Here is an 18,184-nt window from a genome sequence, read left to right on the forward strand (position 1 = left end):
CAGGTGTGAAACCCAAACCAGCTGCTTACTAGCAAGGTGGAGTCTCTTAACTTTGCACATTGCTTAACATCCCCAAGAGGGCCTCAGTTTCCTCATCTTTAAAATGGGTCTCATGGGGCACTTGGGTGGCTCAGTTGGTTGAGTGTCCGACTCTTGATTTCAGCTCAGGTAATGATCCCAGGGTCATGGATCCCAGGATCTGTGCTGGGCATGGAACCTTCTTAAGATATTCTTTCTCTCTCTCTCTCTCTCTCTCTCTCTCTCTCTCTCTCTCTCTCTCCTCCTCCTCCTCCTCCTCCACCTGCCTCCCCCACTCATGCTCTCTCTCTCTCAAATAAAAAAATAAACTAAAGAACATGTAAAGAAATAAAATGAGGTTCATGATAATTCTTGTTTCATAAGACTGAGTTACTACATAGAAAGTCTGTGGACAGGGCACGGCTGGGTGGCTCAGTAGGTTAAGCGGTGACTCTCGATTTTGGCTCAGGTCATGATCTCGCAGCTCATGAGTGCGAGCCCCACGTTGAGCTCTGCACTAACCGTGTGGAACCTGCTTCGGATTCTCTCTCTCTCTCTCTCTCTCTCTCTGCCCCTCCCCGTTCTTGCACGCGCGCACTCTCTCTCTCTTTGTCAAAATAAATAAATAACCTTGGGAAAAAAAAGAAAGAAAGAAATCCTGTGGACAGGGCCTGGGGCTGAGTAGGTCAAGTGCTGATCACACCGTAATTGAGTTTCTTTGCCTCCTGTTTCCTGAACTGTAAGCAAGGGCTCAACCTTCAGCATCTCTGTATGCATAGTTCCCACACAGGGCTCACAAACAGTAGGTGCCCAAGAAAGGCATGTTGACTGATGCCCAGAGGAATTCCTAGAATCCCGTCTGTTCTCCCCAATTCCACTGCCCTTACCCTGGTCTACCCCCTTCATTGCTTGCCTGGACTATTGCAGTCACCTCCTTCCTGGTCTCCTGGCTTCTGTCCTGCACCCTCCACCCCCAATCCATTCTCCATGTACAGCCGGAGGGATCTCATTAGAACTGAAGTCAGATCCTGTGTCTCCCCTGCTCAGGACGTTGCCACGGCCCCACCTTGTGCAGAGGAAAAACTGAAGTTCTCCCCGTGGCCCATAAGGCTCTGTTTTGCCTGCCCACATCCCTTGTAGCCCACCCCCCCTTAACTCCTCACCCCCCCCCCCCCAAGTCTCCCTCTTCTTGGCTCTGGCCATGACAGTCTCCTTGCTGCGGCTCTAAAACTCCAGGCCTTTGTGCCTGATATTCCCTTTGCTGGGGACTCTCTTCCCCAGATGTCATTCACTGCTCACTTCCTTACCTCCTTTCATCCTTGGCTCTAACGTCCCCTGTTCAGGGGCTTTCAGGGAAAGCTTTCCCTGGCTTTCCAGATCTTACTGGGCTCCAGAACTCACTTCTTCCCTCAGGAAAGGACCGTGGCCGGGGTCCTGGGCCCCGTCCCCATTTCGGGCAGAGGGGAGGCTCCCGGGCCTCTTTCTGGACTTGGGGCCTGGGGTCGGCTGTGGAGGCCGGTGGCACCCAGGCTCGATCTGGCGCAGAGGCCTCTGCTCACTTGCCATGGGAGGGGCCCTGGCCTGCTCACACGGGCTTCCAGGGTACAGATGGGAAAGCCCCACGTCCTCCTCCACTTACCTGGCTGGGGCTGACTCAGACCCTCACCCCTGGCCAGAGGGAGCCGCAGCTGCCCCACCCGCCCCCTTGATGGGAAACAGCGCTGCCAGGGCCCGGCTGGGCCAAACACTGACTCACCTCACCCCGCCCAGCCTCTGCCACTGGAAATCACACCTCCCTCTGGCCAGAGACGCTCCAGCCCTTTGCTCCCAGGGGAGAGTTCCCACTCTGCGCCTTTGCCCAGACTGTGCCTTGGCCGGCAGTGCTCTTCTTCTGCCTGGAGCCCTTCTGTTCCTTCAAGCCCAGCCTGGGGGCCATCTCCCGCCGGGCAACGTTAGAGACGCCTCTGGCCCGAAGGGTAGAGGGGTGGTGGGAGAGCTGATACTAATAAGCTAATAATACTCTTACCCTACTAATAGTAGCTATTACGCGGCAATAGTGGTAACTAGCCATGCGCACCATGCATCAGGCATAGTCCCACACGCTTTATTGTATTAACTCAATCGACCATCACAATAATCTTACACGGTAGAGACTTTCGTTTTCCCAAGGCACAGAGTGGTAGGTAACCAGCCCAAGGTCCCCGGCTGGTGAGCAGAAGGAGGATTTGAATCTAGGCAGCCCGGATATCAGACACACAGCAGAGCCGAAGAACAGAGTGGGGGGTGGCCCTGAGGCTGGCACCCAAGGAGCTAGGGATGGAGGTTCTGTGTCAGGGGCCCCTCCTGCCACCCGTGCAGACTGGTCCTCGGTCCCTCTGTCGAGGTGAACCCTCAGAACACAGGTTCTGGGCAAGCCACCAACAGCCTCTGAAAGGGAATTTACACATACGGAGCAGGGGCCGTGGTCTGGGCACTGAAGCCACGAACCCGCGGAGCAACCCTGCGCAGTAAGGACAGTTACTGACACCCGTTTTACAGATGGAGGAGACTATGGCCCAGAGGGTAGCAGGAGTTGGTCAAGTTCACAGAGCCAGGCTGTGGCAGAGGCTGAGTTCAAACCCAGGATTGTTCTGCCAGCACAAGGCCAGAGTCCCTTCTACTGGGAGGTGACACCACCTCTCACTGACGAACAGGACAGGACCCAGATGTCAGAAAGAGCCTGGAACTTCAGTTCTCATTGCCTCCTCTCTCCAGCATCCCACTAACCTCCACCCATCCACCCATTCATGTATCTATCCGTCCACCCGCCACCCACCTGCCACCCACCCATCTGTCTGCTCTTGCATCCGTCCACCCACTCATCCACCATCCAGACATCTATCCACCCTTCCTTCTGTCATTCTGTCCAGCTCTTTCATTCACCCCTCCATCCATCTACCCCACTCCCATCCACCCATCCTTCTATTCCTCTGCCTACCCATTTTCCTATCCCTCCACCTTCGATCCTTTTACCTGTTCATCCATCCATCCACCCATCCATCTACTACTCACCCATCCACCCATACATTCATCCACACATCCGTCTATCCCTCCACACATCCGTTCATCCATACATCCCACAAAAGTTTATTTAACTGATGGCTGCTGTGCCCGAGCCTTCAGATCACTGTCTCTCGAGCCAGGAGAAACACGCCTAATTAGGTTTCTATTTATTTGTTGTTCCAGGAAGGCTAATTGTGGGGCTTGTAAACAGCCCTTTGATGGCTGGGGAGTTACTTAAGAGGACAGTTAAATAAACAACCTCTGGGTGGAACAGTCAGTGTTGGTACAAAGTGGGTCTGGAGTCATGACCTGCCTTTCACAGTGGGAAGAGGGCTGAGTTCCAGACAGTGTAGAGACTCTGGGGTCAGAGAGGAAGTCAGAATAATGGGAACAGTGGCAATAACAGCTAATATGCGTTGAATTCCTACTGTGTGTCAGATGCTCTGCTAAGCCCTTACGGTGATTCCGGGCGATGGGAACCATTACGACCCCATTATGGATGGGGAGACTAAGGCTCAGGGAGAGGAAGCCATGTGCCCTTGGTCACACAGCTGGGAGGTACCAGTGTCACCATGCCGATCTAGATTGCCTGTGTACCACAATGATGATAATAATAGCAAATAATTATGTGGCACTCACGATGTGCCAGGCACTGTTGTAAGCATCTTGACTCATTTAATACCCGTACAACCCTGTGAGGTTGGCACTGTTGTTACCCCCATTTTACAGATGAGAACATTGAGGTCGATAGGCATAAAGTAACCTGCTAAGATCACTGAGCCAGGCAGCAGCATTTAACTTAGGAAGACTCAGCCATACATGGTCGGCCAAATATTTTTTTATTTTATTTTATTTTATTTTATTTTATTTTATTTTATTTTATTTTATTTTTTTAAATTTTTTAACGTTTATTTATTTTTGAGACAGAGACAGAGCATGAACAGGGGAGGGGCAGAGAGAGGGAGACACAGAATCTGAAACAGGCTCCAGGCTCTGAGCGGTCAGCACAGAGCCCGATGCGGGGCTCGAACTCACGGACCGTGAGATCATGACCTGAGCCGAAGTCGGCCGCTTAACCAACTGAGCCACCCAGGCGCCCCGGCCAAATATTATTTTAATCGTCTTTTTAAATCTATGGGTCTAAACATACTATAAAATTTTAACTTGATTATGTCTGTTTTGTTACTTAGTTGAGGAGTTGGTAAACTTTTTCTGTTAAGGACCAGATAATACATGTTTTAGGCTTTGTGGGCCATGTGGTCTCTGTTGCAACTGTTCAACTCGGCTGTGGTAGCTGGAAAGCAGCCACAGATAATATGAAACTAATGGTGTGGCCGTGTGCCAATAAAACTTTATATACAAAAACAGGTGGAGGGAGGGCGAGATTTGGCCCGAGGGCTGTAGTTTACCGACCCCTGACTTTGTGCATTAGACATGTATTTCCATTCACCAAACCATGTTCTCTTGCCCTTATATGAGCAACATAAAGGATTTTCAAGGATAATTTCAATCATTGCCAAGTTTTACCTCCAGGCCGTTTGCTCACCACATGCCCTCTACACCATTTACCCATTTGCCCACTATTGGCAGCTTCTGGAGTTTGCAAATTCCTGAGATTAATCTAATTCCTTTGTTCGTAAGGTCAATAAATGAATGACACCTGCGAGTGGTGCTCAGCCTAGCTGACTTCCCACCAGGGACCCTAAGAATGCTAAGAGCCCTGGGACTGGATCTTCTTTAGACCAAGTTCTGTAAACTTCTTGCTTGAAAAAAAAAATCATAAAGTGAAAGTTAGGAAGTCTGATGGCTGGGGCTCCACTACCATTTCCTATTGGTGACAAGAACAAGGAAATGAAAGGGTGACTGGCGAAGATATTACAAAATGTACTCAGGGCTAGTAGGAACAAAATGGGGTAAGGTCAGAAACATCCCCTTTCCTCTTTATCCCCGCCTCCTTCCCCTCAACGTCTGTTTCCCAGCCTCAGAAAAGTCGTCAGCCTGGGGGAACAGCATGGTGACTCCAAAGTTAAAAGACAGATGACAACCTGGGTAAAAATATTTGCAACGCAAATGTAGATACGTGGTTTATTTCCATAATATATAAAGAATCTCTGCAGAACAATAAGAAAAAGAAACCACCCAACCTACTGGAATAATGGGGTAGTGGATGGGAACAGGCAATTTACAGAAAATGAAATGCACATGGCAAATAAACATGCAAGAAGTTCAACCTTGCTGGTAGTCAGACAAATGCAATGAAAAAGAATTATTAGATAACATTTCCCACTCGTCGCGCTGACAAACATAAAAGATTGGTGATGTAAAGTGTTCAGGGGACTTGGGGGAAATGGCCATGTTCATATACTGCTGGTGGGACTGGTATAAAGTGGAATTGCCTCTCAAGAAGACGATTCTACAACGTCCAGTAAAATCGTAAAGTCATATTTTCTAGAACTCACCAATTGCCCTGTTTGGCATCTCCCTTAGAGAAACATCAGGCGCAAGGAGTATGTGCCAAGATGGTTGCTGGAAACAACCTAAATATCCACTGATTGGGGAAGGGTTAAGCACCTTGCGGTGGTCTCAGGACTCCCTGTCTTCTGAGGCAGAGCCTGCCCCCCCCCCCCCCACTCTTGATGCTAAACCTGCTGGATGTTCACTCTTCCCAGCCTCCCTTGTAGCTAGGGGGTGGTCACGTGACCTCGGCTCCACCCACCAGGCACGCCTACCCCGACGCGGAAGCAGGGACGGTCCAGCGGGAGCAGAGATGTCTTACCCAACCCTGACCTGACACACCCGGTGGTGTGATTTGGGGGGCTGTTCCTACTGACCTTGAAACCTGGTCCTCCAACCCTCCTGGCCTCTGCAAATCTATTTTAATGTGAACTTTCATTCAAGTATAGCATACATAACAGAAAGGGGCACAGGTCACAGGTCATAACTTGACGAATCTTCGTGAGTGAGCACACTTGTGTAACCAACCCCACATCAAGAAACAGAACGTTCTAGTCCCCTTGCGCCTTCTTCCAGTCGTGACTTCCCCGAGGGTAGCCGAGGGTAGTGAGTCTAATTCTAGTACTTAACATAAATGGAATCCAGGGGTATGGGTTTGTGTCTGGCCCCTATCTCTTAACGTTAATGTCTTGGAGATCCATTCATGTTGTTGTATACAGCGGTGGGCCATTTATTCCCATTGCCGGGCAGTATTCCATCGTCCGAATGTGACTCAGTTCATCTGTTCGCGCTCCTACTGAGGGGCAAGCGGGTATTTTCTAGCGAGGAGCTATTTATGAATGTGGCCGCTATGAACATTCTTGTGCATGCCTTTTGGTAAACATGTGTCTGCATCACTGTTCAGTGTATAGACCTATTGCTGGGTCACGTGGTAAATGCATGCCTCACTTTATTAGCAGCTGCCTGTTTTCCGAAATGCCTGTACAATCTTGCATTCCTACCCGTCAGGTATGCGAGGTCCTTCTGGATGCCCCAGCTCCTCATCAGCTCTTGGTATTTTGCACCTTTTTCATTTTAACCATCCCAGTGAGTGCGTAGTGTATCCCACTGTGGCTGTGATTTGCATTTCTTTGCTGGTTAATGATGTCAAGCACCTTCGCCTGTTTATTGGTCATTTGTTGTATTTTTTTTGTGGAATGTTAAAATCTCTGCCCTTTTTGTCTATTGTGTCAATCGGACACAGATTCCCCCCAAACTGCTTTTAATAGATTCTCTTCCTGTTTAAATGACTCTATCAGCCAGGGTTCTCTAGGGAGACAAAATCAAGGAAGGAATTAAGGAAGTGGCTGATGCAGTTGTGGAAACTGGCAGGTCTGAAATTTGTAGGTCAGGCCAGCGGGCTGCAAACTCGGACAGGATTTCTAGGCTGGATTCGAGAGGCAGAATTCCTTCTCCCGGAAGCCTCAGTTTTTGCTTTCAAGGCTGTCAAATGATTGCATGAGGCTCGCCCACATTATTGTTGATAATTTACTTAAAGTTAGCTGAGTGCAGATGTTAATTACGTCTACAGAACACCTTCACAACAACGTTCAGGCTAGCGTTTGAACACGAGCCTAAACTATGACCAAACAACCATAGCCTCGCTAAGTTGACACATAAAATTTAACTGTCCCAGTTACTCAGAGTTGTTTATTTTGAGTCCTACTCTGAGCCCTGTCTGATCCGCCATTTATCCACATGCACGCACACACACACGCACATACACACAGCCAATGTCAATAACAGTGTGATGTATTTCTAGGTGTGTAAATGCACAGAAATAAGTGTGGAAGGATGCAGACCAAACCTTTTACATGGCTGGTCCAGGGAGTGTCCAGCATGGAAGCCAAAGGGAACTTTAACCAGGAGTTATAACAGTAAAGAAAAATTTAAAGAGTGTAATTAATGTGTTAATCACATAATTAAAAAATTAAATTTTAAGTGGGGAAAACTTTTAAAGAAAAACAAAGGAATCATTAGATCTCCATTATTCATTCCCCACATATTTCCTGGGCACTGGCCATGTGCTAGTTGCTGGAGATTCAGTGGATAAGGTGGCCAGTCTCTATCCTTGTGGAGCTGACATTATAGTGGGAGGAGTCAGGCAAAAAAGAAATAAAGAAATGAGCAAAAAATGGCAGAGTTTTAAGGAGTATTCTGAAAATAAGTAAACCAAGAATGAATGGGGAGGTGGGTTTATGTTGGATCGAGTGGTCAGAGAAGCCCTCTCTGAGGTGACATTTGAGCTGAGTCAGGAAGGAGGAAAAGGAGCTGGCTTTGGAAACTCAGCAAGTGCAAAGGCCCTGGGGTTGGAGCAGATCAAATGAGGTAGGATGAGAACCTGAGCAATGCTTCTGACGTGGCAACTGAGGCCTAGAGAGGGAAAAAGACAGCCCAAGGCCTCAGCACAGACATGGTGGAGCCAGCTGGGAACGTCTGCCCCTGCCGCAAGAAGAGCTTTGTACTGCTGAGCTACCTGTCTAGGATGGAAGTCTCTGAACTGCTCAAAGGGCTTTCTCCATCCTCCTCTCCAGAAGTCTCCCTGTGATTTGAACTCAGCATTGGAGACCCAGCCCCTAAGCTTGTGTCAGCCTCGCCCTGTGAGTAAGGCCAGCGGCACTGCAGAGGGCCATCTGAGGGCCTCATACTCTGTATCTCTGAGTTGGAGGGTCAGCAAAACGTACCACCACTGTCTTACCAAATTATAATAACAGCTAGGGAAGGTGCCCAGAATCGACACTTTTCCTGCACCCTCCTATCAGTTCCTGGTAAGAGCCTGTAAGAGATTATTATTCCCATTTTATGCCTGGGAACACGGAGGCTCCAAGAGATTAAATACCTGACTCCAGAGCCTGCATTCTTCACCCTTGGTGAGGAGTCTACATCCTGCTCCTCTAGCTCTCAAGGCAAGAGCAAAGCCATCTTTTTTAAATGACAGAGCCCCAGATGGGAAAAGATGATCCTACCTAAGCCTTCATTATATTGATGGGAACTCTAAGGTCTAGAGAGGGAAAGGAACCATTCCCTGACTATACAGAGCCAGAGTGGAAGCTAGGTCTCCCTGCTCCCAGTACCTTTCCAGATTTATCCCTCTATTTCCCTCCATCCACTTCCCTCCTTCATGAAGGCTTAACTGGCTTCTAGGCTGTTGCGCCACTGTGTCAATCCCAATTCCTGCCTCAGGGCCTTTGCACTTGCTCTTCCCCCACCAGATCTGGCTCATAACATCTTTCTTGCCTTCCTTGACAACTCCATTGACAGTAGCCCTGCATTAACTCTTCCTATCTTGATTTATTTTCTGCCTAGTGCTTCTCACCTTCTCTGTCATTATATTAAATATACAATGTTTGTTGTCCATCTCCCTGCCTAGAATATCAGCCCCTCGAGGGCAGGAACTTTATTTGCAGCTGTTTCCCCAGTGCCAAACCCATGGCCTGGTCCCCCCATAATGCTCAATATGGATGGATGGGCGATGGATGGATGGATGGATGGATGGGTGACAGGTGGATAGATAGGTGATGGATGGATAGATGGATAATAGATGGATGGATGGATGGATGGATGGATGGATGGGTGACAGGTGGATAGATAGGTGATGGATGGATAGATGGATAATAGGTGGATGGATGGGTGGATGGATGGGTGACAGGTGGATAGATAGGTGATGGATGGATAGATGGATAATGGATGGATGGGTGGATGGATGGGTGACAGGTGGATAGATAGGTGATGGATGGATAGATGGATAATGGATGGATGGATGGATGGATGGGTGGGTGACAGGTGGATAGATAGGTGATGGATGGATAGATGGATAATAGATGGATGGATGGGTGGATGGATGGGTGGATGGATGGGTGACAGGTGGATAGATAGGTGATGGATGGATAGATGGATAATGGATGGATGGATGGATGGATGGGTGGATGGATGGGTGACAGGTGGATAGATAGGTGATGGATGGATAGATGGATAATAGGTGGATGGATGGATGGATGGATGGATGGGTGACAGGTGGATAGATAGGTGATGGATGGATAGATGGATAATAGATGGATGGATGGGTGGATGGATGGGTGGATGGATGGGTGACAGGTGGATAGATAGGTGATGGATGGATAGATGGATAATAGGTGGATGGATGGATGGGTGGATGGATGGGTGACAGGTGGATAGATAGGTGATGGATGGATAGATGGATAATGGATGGATGGATGGATGGATGGGTGGATGGATGGGTGACAGGTGGATAGATAGGTGATGGATGGATAGATGGATAATAGGTGGATGGATGGATGGATGGATGGATGGGTGACAGGTGGATAGATAGGTGATGGATGGATAGATGGATAATAGATGGATGGATGGGTGGATGGATGGGTGACAGGTGGATAGATAGGTGATGGATGGATAGATGGATAATGGATGGATGGATGGATGGATTGATGGATGGATGGGTGGATGGATGGATGGGTGGATGGATGGATGGATGGATGGATGGGTGGCCATTTCTTCCAGCATTAGTTCTCACCCTTGGGCTCTGGGTCTCCCACTTGGCTGTTGTGACTTGCCCTCCTCTGGCTCTTATCCTAAGAAGGCAGCTCTGGGGGCTCCCACAGGATCGGGCAGGAGTCTCAGTTTCTTGCCTTCCTCTGAGGCTGGGTAAACAAAAGCCTTTGTTCTTCCTCTCCTGCCTAGTTCCTCTACAGCCCAGGGCAGGAAGTTGCTGGCAAGTCAGCTGGCAAGGGAGTCACTGCAACTTAACTTTGAGGCTTAAGCTGTCAAGTTGGGCCCTGGGGCTCCTGGGGTCCACAGTGGAGCTGGGCACGATGGGGGTGTGGTGGGAGCATTATGGCCAAGGCACAGAGATGATTCCTACCTGGGCAAACCCCAGTCTCCTGGAAAGATGGCGGTTTTGGAGGTGGTGGGTAGCTACAAGATGGAGTTGGCTCTGGGTTTTCTACAGACAACCAGGGACAGTGTTTCTTCTTGTCCCCCAGATTGTCCCCACGGGGCAGGAGGCGAGAGGAGGGGCCCTCGCTTAGTGCTGCAGCGGTCCGTGAGGGTGGTGCCATCGCAATCCCCCTTGCGCAGAGGAGGAAACAGACTATTTAGCACTCACAGTTGGAAACCAAACTGGATGGGCAGCTATTATCCAGCTGGACTGTCTCTGCCAGTCAAAGACAGTGGCCTTTTGTCAGTTTCCCTGCTGCCTTTGTCCAAGTCAGAATTGGGCCTTATTCAAATAACTCAAAGGCCGGTGGCTTGCCGAAGCACCGATTGAAGAATTTGGTACTCAACCCTGCCAACCTCACCAGAACATCCTTGAGAAGTCTCAGCCATCAGCTTGTCTCTCCCGCCTGCCCTGGAGCCCAGTTCCTGCGGCCTGGGCAGAGAACGTGGAAGAAGTCTGGGACCTGGGTGTGGCAGCTGAGGCCCACGCGGCTGCTTCCTGCCTGGGTCTCTGGCCTCTTCAGCCTCTTCTCCTAATTTCACCCCCTGCACTGAGCTATTGGTAATTTTCTGCACATATCATGTGGTTTCCTGCCTCTGCCTTTGCACATGCTGTCTTTTCCACCAGGGATGATGTCTGCGTCTGAGTTCTCCCCCAAACAGACCCAGAGACAGGATTCAAGGGCAAGGAGCGTGTTTGGGAAGTGATCCCGGGAAGCACCCCTAGTGACATGGGTAAGCAAGACAGGGAAGAAGCAAATAGAACATATGTTATCGAACCAGGCACCATCGTGGGCAACCGGACCTCAAACCCACTGGGGAACCCTGGGAGCCGGTGTAGAACATTCACTCCACAGTTATTTCAAACAAGCGATGAGAACACTGGCTATGTGTCCTCCAACTCCCCATTAATCATCAACTAACGGCCAGTTCCAAGGGCATCAATTTTCTGGAACTTCTGGCCACGCACATGCCCACAGCCAGATCACATCTCCCAAGCAGAGTCATAGACGTTTGCAGCAAGCTGGAGTGAGCATCGAGGGAATGTGGGCAGGCACGGACAGCATCTGCTACCGATGTTTACTAGCAACTGATCTTTTCCTAGCAAACTCCTATTCAGCCTTCAAAACCTGTCCTTCACCCTCCACCCCGCCCCCCAGCCTGGGAAGACTCCTTTGACCCTCCTAACTCAGCCAAGCACTTCACTCCATATTTGCCTTTATCACAGGGGATTGTCATGACCCTTTAACACCCCTGCCTGCCCCGCTGGGAACGGAACACCTTGAAGGCAGAGGCTCCATCGTGGGGGTTAAGAACATTACAGGTTGGGGTCACAGAGTCCTGAGTTCCGTTCTCTTGGCCTCTGGGCCAGGCTGCTCTCAGGCCCTCGGTGAGCCTACAGGCCCAGGGATTCGAGTTACATTTTCAGCTCCCTGGCATTTCTTCTGTCTCCTGAAGCTTCTTGCTATCTCCGTCATGGAGATTTTGGTTAAGCCAGTGGGTCTCAATCCTTATGACTCCTCCTCAGAATCACTTGCAGAGCATTTTGAAAGCTTCAGAGGCTGGGGCCCCACCCCTGAGATTCAGATTCAGTCACTGGAGCCTGGTGAAACCTTACTGATAGTATCAGGTCTCAGAGAAATTCCCTCCGGGTCAGGCAGGGCATTCAAGGAGAGAATGTGTCACGGGTCGTGTCGTCTGTGGAAGGTGGGGGTTGGAGGGCGGCCTAGGGTCTGCGCTGGGGGAGGGGCTGAGGGAGACGTGGAGGATGCAAAAAATGTAGAAACGGGAGGCAGTGAACTAGACATCACCCAAAGTGAGAGCTTAAGAACAAATGGTAAAAAGCAGACACATGTTTTGTCACCCTGTGATGTAAATGTGTTGAGCCCCACCATGAGACTGCGCTGTGCCTAGGGCGGGGGTTCCCACACCTGCCAGCCAGCATCACCTGTTACCCTCGTGCCCACCCGCGCCCCCCAAGGCCACTGCGGCAGGGTTGCTGGGGTGGATACCTGGGAACCAGTATTTTTTACTTTTTATTTTATTTTTTAAAGTAGGCTTCACTCCCAGTGCAGAGACCAACTTGAGGCCTGAGATCAAGTCCTGATCTGAGATTAAGAGTTGGACCCTTGGGGCGCCTGGGTGGCTCAGTTGGCTAAGCGTCCGACTTCGGCTCAGGTCATGATCTCGCGGTCCGTGAGTTCGAGCCCCGCGTCGGGCTCTGTGCTGACCGCTCAGAGCCTGGAGCCTGTTTCAGATTCTGTGTCTCCCTCTCTCTCTCTGACCCTCCCCCATTCATGCTCTGTCTCTCTCTGTCTCAAAAATAAATAAACGTTAAAAAAAAAAATTAAAAAAAAAAAAAAAAAAAGAGTTGGACCCTTAACCCACTGAGCCACCCAGGCACCCCGGAAACCAGTATTTTTTAAAACATGAAGCGGGGGCTGCCGACCACAGAACACAGGAGTATGATTATCTCAGTTCTTTATCCTCAAAGGGTTATTTTTCCAGTAGTGATGTTACAAGGGCAAGCATGTATTGAGGGCCTACTGTGTGCCAGATGCTGTGCTAAGAGCTTTACATGCGTTACCTCACTTTAGTTTCAGATAGCCCCTAGGTGGTAGGTACTTTTATAATCTCCATTTCACAGATGGGAAAATTGAGGCACAGAGTGGCAAAGTCAATGTCTGAAGACTCACAGCTGTTCAATGGCAGAACAGGCTTGTAGCGGGGTCTGTGAGTCTGACACCAGAGCCCTTGGCTACCCCCGCTCCTGCCTCCTCCAAAATTACTCTTCCTGATGCCTTTTGACCCACTCAGTCCAACAACTGCCAAGAATTGACCCACTCAGCTCCTCAAGGAATTATTGTTGTTGATGTTGTCTCTCCCCGTAAATCCCTCGTGGTCTTTTCCCCCCTGTAACCTCAGCACACAGACAAACCACACATCATAAAGCCTGAGCGGCTTCTGAATGTGAGAGCCTCGTTTCATGGATCATAGCTGCCTGAGCCACGTTTATTAGGCTTATTTTAAATTGTTCCCCCACCTCTCTGAAAGGCGGGAAGTCTTAAAATTATTTCTGCCCAGAAACAGTGCTTGGAGGCGCCAGCCTGCCCTGGGAGCTCTCTGACCTGCCTCATAAGGAATTATTAATTATATTTGTTTTTATAACCGTCCACTTGGAGTCTGGGTTGACACATGCTCAGACTTGTCTGTCCTTTAAAAGAAGGAATCGAAGTTTCATGGAAATCAGTTATACCTTACTAGTGGAAAATCACTAGGACTCAGCCCTGGATTTGCTGTGTGACCTTGGGTGCATCCCTTCCCTGTCTGGGCCCCCTTTTTTTTTTAGTTGTAGAAGGATTGTGAACTAAAATCTAACACAGTGTTTAGAATACATGTTTCCCAAACTGTGACTATACCAGGGGTACATGAAATGGTTTTCAGTTGTATAGGGATGGACATTTTATAAGTTGTACTGTTTAACTTTTAAAATTTAATAGTGTTATAACATTTCATTTATAAATGCAGACATTTTTGTTCATCAGGATGGCCACAGGGAGGAGGGGCCCTGATTCAAATAGTTACTCAGGTATCTTGACTGATGTGGGGGTGGGGGTGGGGGTGTAGGGCTATGCCTCGTTCTTCATCTGGTAGCTCCCAAGGTCACCTCGGGGATCAACATCCAGCCGGAGAGAGGAGAGAGAAGGCACCTACCTAACCTTTCCCTTCACATTCCATTGGCCAGAACTAGTCACATGGTTCTGCCCAGGTGCAAAGACAACTGGGAAATGTAGTCCCCTGGCTGGGTAGCTCCCTTCCTACACTTCTACACTTTATTTATTTTATTTATTTTTTTTTAATATATGAAATTTATTGTCAAATTGGTTTCCATACAACACCCAGTGCTTTCTACACTTTAGAGAAGTAGCATGAATCTTTGGTGAACCTTGGCCATCTCTGCTTCAATATTCCCTTTTTATTTATTTATTTTTTAACGTTTATTTATTTTTGAGACAGAGAGAGACAGAGCATGAACAGGGGAGGGGCAGAGAGAGAGGGAGACACAGAATCTGAAACAGGCTCCGGGCTCTGAGCTGTCAGCACAGAGCCTGACGCGGGGCTCGAACTCACGGACCGCGAGATCGTGACCTGAGCCGAAGTCGGCCGCTTAACCGACTGAGCCACCCAGGCGCCCCAATATTCCCTTTTTAAATGCCTACGTTGAGGAAACAAAGCTTCGCCACACCACTTATCAGTGAATTAAAGTATGACTTCCGATTTTCTACAACGTGGGAGGACTCCTTTTACCCAATATCAAGGTTTACCACACAGCTACAGCAATCAAGACAGTGTAGCACTGGCAGGAGGGTGGATATACGATCAATGGAATCAGTAGAGAATGCAGATAGACCCACACAAATATGCCGGGATGATTTTCGACAGAGGTGCGACAGCCATTCACTGGAGGAAGGAGCACGTTTTCAGTAAGCAGTGCTGGGGCGAACTGGCCTTCCGTTGGCAAAGAAACAAGAACCTTGGCCCAAACCTCACGCCTTACACAAAAATCCACAAAGCGCATCATGGACTTAAATGTAAAACATAAAACTATTAGAATAAAACCCCATAAAACTATCGAACGTTAACTATTTTTTGTTAAGTAGGAGAAAATCAATCTTTGGGACCTAAGACCAGGCAAAGAATTACCAGATTTGAATGCCAAAAGCGCGATTCATAAAAGGAAGAAACTGATACATTGTACCTCATCAAAATCAAAACTTTCTGCTCCCCCAAAGACCCTGTTAAGAGGATGAAAAGACAGGCTGCAGCCCGGGGGGGAAAATACTTTCAAGCCACATACCTGACCGAGGACTGGTATCTAGAATATATCAAGAACTCTCGAAACTCAGCAATTAAAAAACTCCAGTTGGGAAAGGAGCAAAAGGCGGGGCACCTGGGTGGCTCAGTCAGTGAAGCATCCGACTCTGGATTTGAGCTCAGGTCATGGTCGGGCTCTGTGAGGGGTGTGGAGACTGCTTGGGGTTCTCTCTCTCTCTCTCTCTCTCTCTCTCTCTCTCCCCCTCTCCCTCTCCCTCTCCCTCTCCCTCTCCCTCTCCCTCTCCCTCTCCCTCTCCCTCTCTCCTCCCACCCCTCTCTTCCCCTCCCCCACTCACATGTGCTATCGCTCTCCGTCTCAAAATAAAGATATAAACATTAAAAAGAAAGAAAGAAAGAAAATGAGCACAAGGCAGGAGCAGCGTTTCCCTGACGAGCACACAGGTGCATGTGAGCACACGCAAAGGTGTCCAACGTCATTCGCCATAAGGGGAATGCAGCTTAAGGCCACAACAAGATATTACTACATACCTATTCAAATGATGAAAACAAAAATGATGGCAACACGAAATGCTGTTGAGGGTTGGAGAAACTGGGTCACGTCTGTGTCACTAGTGGGAATGTCACTGTGTGACTCAGCAACTGCAGTCCTGGACACAGAAACGAAAACTTAGGCGGGCGCCCGTGTGGCTCAGTCCGTTGAGCATCTGACTCTCGATTTCGGCTCAGGTCACGATCCCAGAGTCATGGGATTGAGCCTCGGGTCGTACCCTGCACTGAGTGTGGAGGCTGCTTAAGGTTCTCTTTCTCCCTCTGCTCCTCCCCTGCCCGTGCTCTCTCTCTGTCTCATGTAAAAAAGAAAAAGAAAAAGAAAAAAGAAATGCGAAGGTACGTGCACAAATGTTCATAGCAGTTTGGTTCCTAATGGACAAAAACTGGAAGCCGCCCAGACACCTGTCGCTAGCGGTTAGTTAAGGAAACGGCGGTGCTCCCGTACCGCGGAATTCTACACAGCAACACGAAAGCGAAATATTGATCACACGACAGTTTGGGTCAATCTCTAGAGAATTATACTGGGTACAAAAAGTCAATCCCAAAGGGTGACACACGGCATGGTTCCACTCATATGGCATTCTTGAACTCACACCGTTCTAGAAACGGAGAACAGACGAGTGGTTGCCTGCCAGTGGTCGGGGCAGAGGTGGAGGTGGGATCTGGGTTTGGCTGTGAAAGTGCCCCTGATGGGGGCGCCTGGGGGGCTCGGTCGGCTGAGCGTCCGACTTCGGCTCAGGTCACGATCTCACGGTTCGTGGGTTCGAGCCCCGCGTCGGGCTCTGTGCGGACAGCGTGGTGGCTGCTTGGGATTCTCTCTCTCCCTCTCTCTGCCCCTCTCCTGCTCATTCACTGTCTCGCTCCCTCTCTAAATAAATAAATACACTTTAAAAATAAACAAGTAAACGTTAAAAAAAAGTGCGGCACGGTGGATCCTTGTGTGATGGAAATGTTCTGCATCTTGGCTGTATCAGTGCCCTCACCCTGATGACACTGGGCTGTGGTTTCGAAAGAATGTTACCATTGGAGGAAACCAGGAGAGATCATGGGCTCTCTCTGTTTATTTCTTACAACTTCCTGTGAGTCGACGATAATCTCAAAATAAGAAATTTAATACAGAACACAAATGTGATATTTTTATATCCATGCACTTCTGAATATAACCATATCTATGGTGACTTGGAGGCACCATCAGAGTCTCAAACATCAGATGCGGTGCGGTGGTTAAGTGTGTGGCTTTGCAGGGGGGCAGCCCGGGTTCAAATCTCAGCCCGGTAGACCTCTCACCTCCCCGAGCCTCTGGTTCCCACCTGCAAGGGGCTGAGCAGTGAGAGGCCCTACCTTGGGGGTTTGCCGCGGGGGCTCGGGGACATGGGGCACGCGGAGCGCGGTGCTCACTCACAGGGACTGCTCAGCAAATGTAATTGCTACCTCTCAGGGCTGCGATGGGTGGAGGGACAGATCTCAAGGCATCCTCTGAGAGCTCTCGGTTGGGACGGTGGCCCACCATCCTGCAGAGCAGGTACTGAGCAGGCTGCACTGAGGTTGGCCTGGTTGGTCCTCATGTGCCCTCCGGACTCGGGGGCCTGCTTTCACGGACCGTTCTCCGTGAAGGAAGGACGCAGCTGGTTTCTGTGGGCCCGGCTGCTCAGATAGCCCAGCGGCCAGCCTCTTTAAGGCGATCAAGAGAAGGAATGGGACCCACGTTTGCTGCATGCCCACGCGTTGCCTAATGGTTTACAATCTCGTGCAGTAGGCGTTCCTGTTATCCCTGCTTTTACAGGAGGAAGCCGAGACTCAGAGGCGGATGGACCTGTCCAAGGTCATGCAACGCGCAGGTGGCAGAGCTGAGATCTGAGCCCTGGCGTGTCTGATTTGAATTCAGAGTCACTTTCACCATTAATGACAACCTTACCTCTGCTAGGGTCAGTTACTATGTTTGACTCTTTACATAGGGTGGCATCACCCCCCACCCATTCTGGAGAAGAGGAAACAGGGACTAAGAGAGGTGAGTTGCCAAGATGGACAAAAGATCTAAAGTCAAAAGAAAGAAAAGAAAAGAAAAGAAAAAAAACAGTCAACTGGCAGCTCTTCCTTGGGCCCCCAGCCCCACCCTCAGTTTCTGTTCAGCCCGGTCGAGACCACACGAGCCTGGAAACTTAAATGCTGAGTCAAAAAACAGTTGGCCCCTAGCTATGATGCCTAGACAGCCTGTGGGCACTTGAACTTCATCTGCAGCTGCCCGGAGTCAGCAGACGCAGCCAGAGCGTGGCTGGGGGCTGGGTGGGGTCAG

The 18,184-nt window shown here is 49.5% G+C and overlaps 1 long non-coding RNA gene across 2 annotated transcripts in view; it reads left to right on the top strand.

The window, feature by feature from the left end:
• Window positions 1–18,184, top strand: part of LOC132670005 (uncharacterized) — a 235,291-nt gene that overhangs the window by 144,355 nt on the left and 72,752 nt on the right. The window lies entirely within an intron of this gene.

Source organism: Panthera onca, chromosome A3 (assembly GCF_046562875.1).
Source record: "Panthera onca isolate mPanOnc1 chromosome A3, mPanOnc1 haplotype 2, whole genome shotgun sequence".
Classification (NCBI taxonomy): Eukaryota; Metazoa; Chordata; class Mammalia; order Carnivora; family Felidae; genus Panthera; species Panthera onca.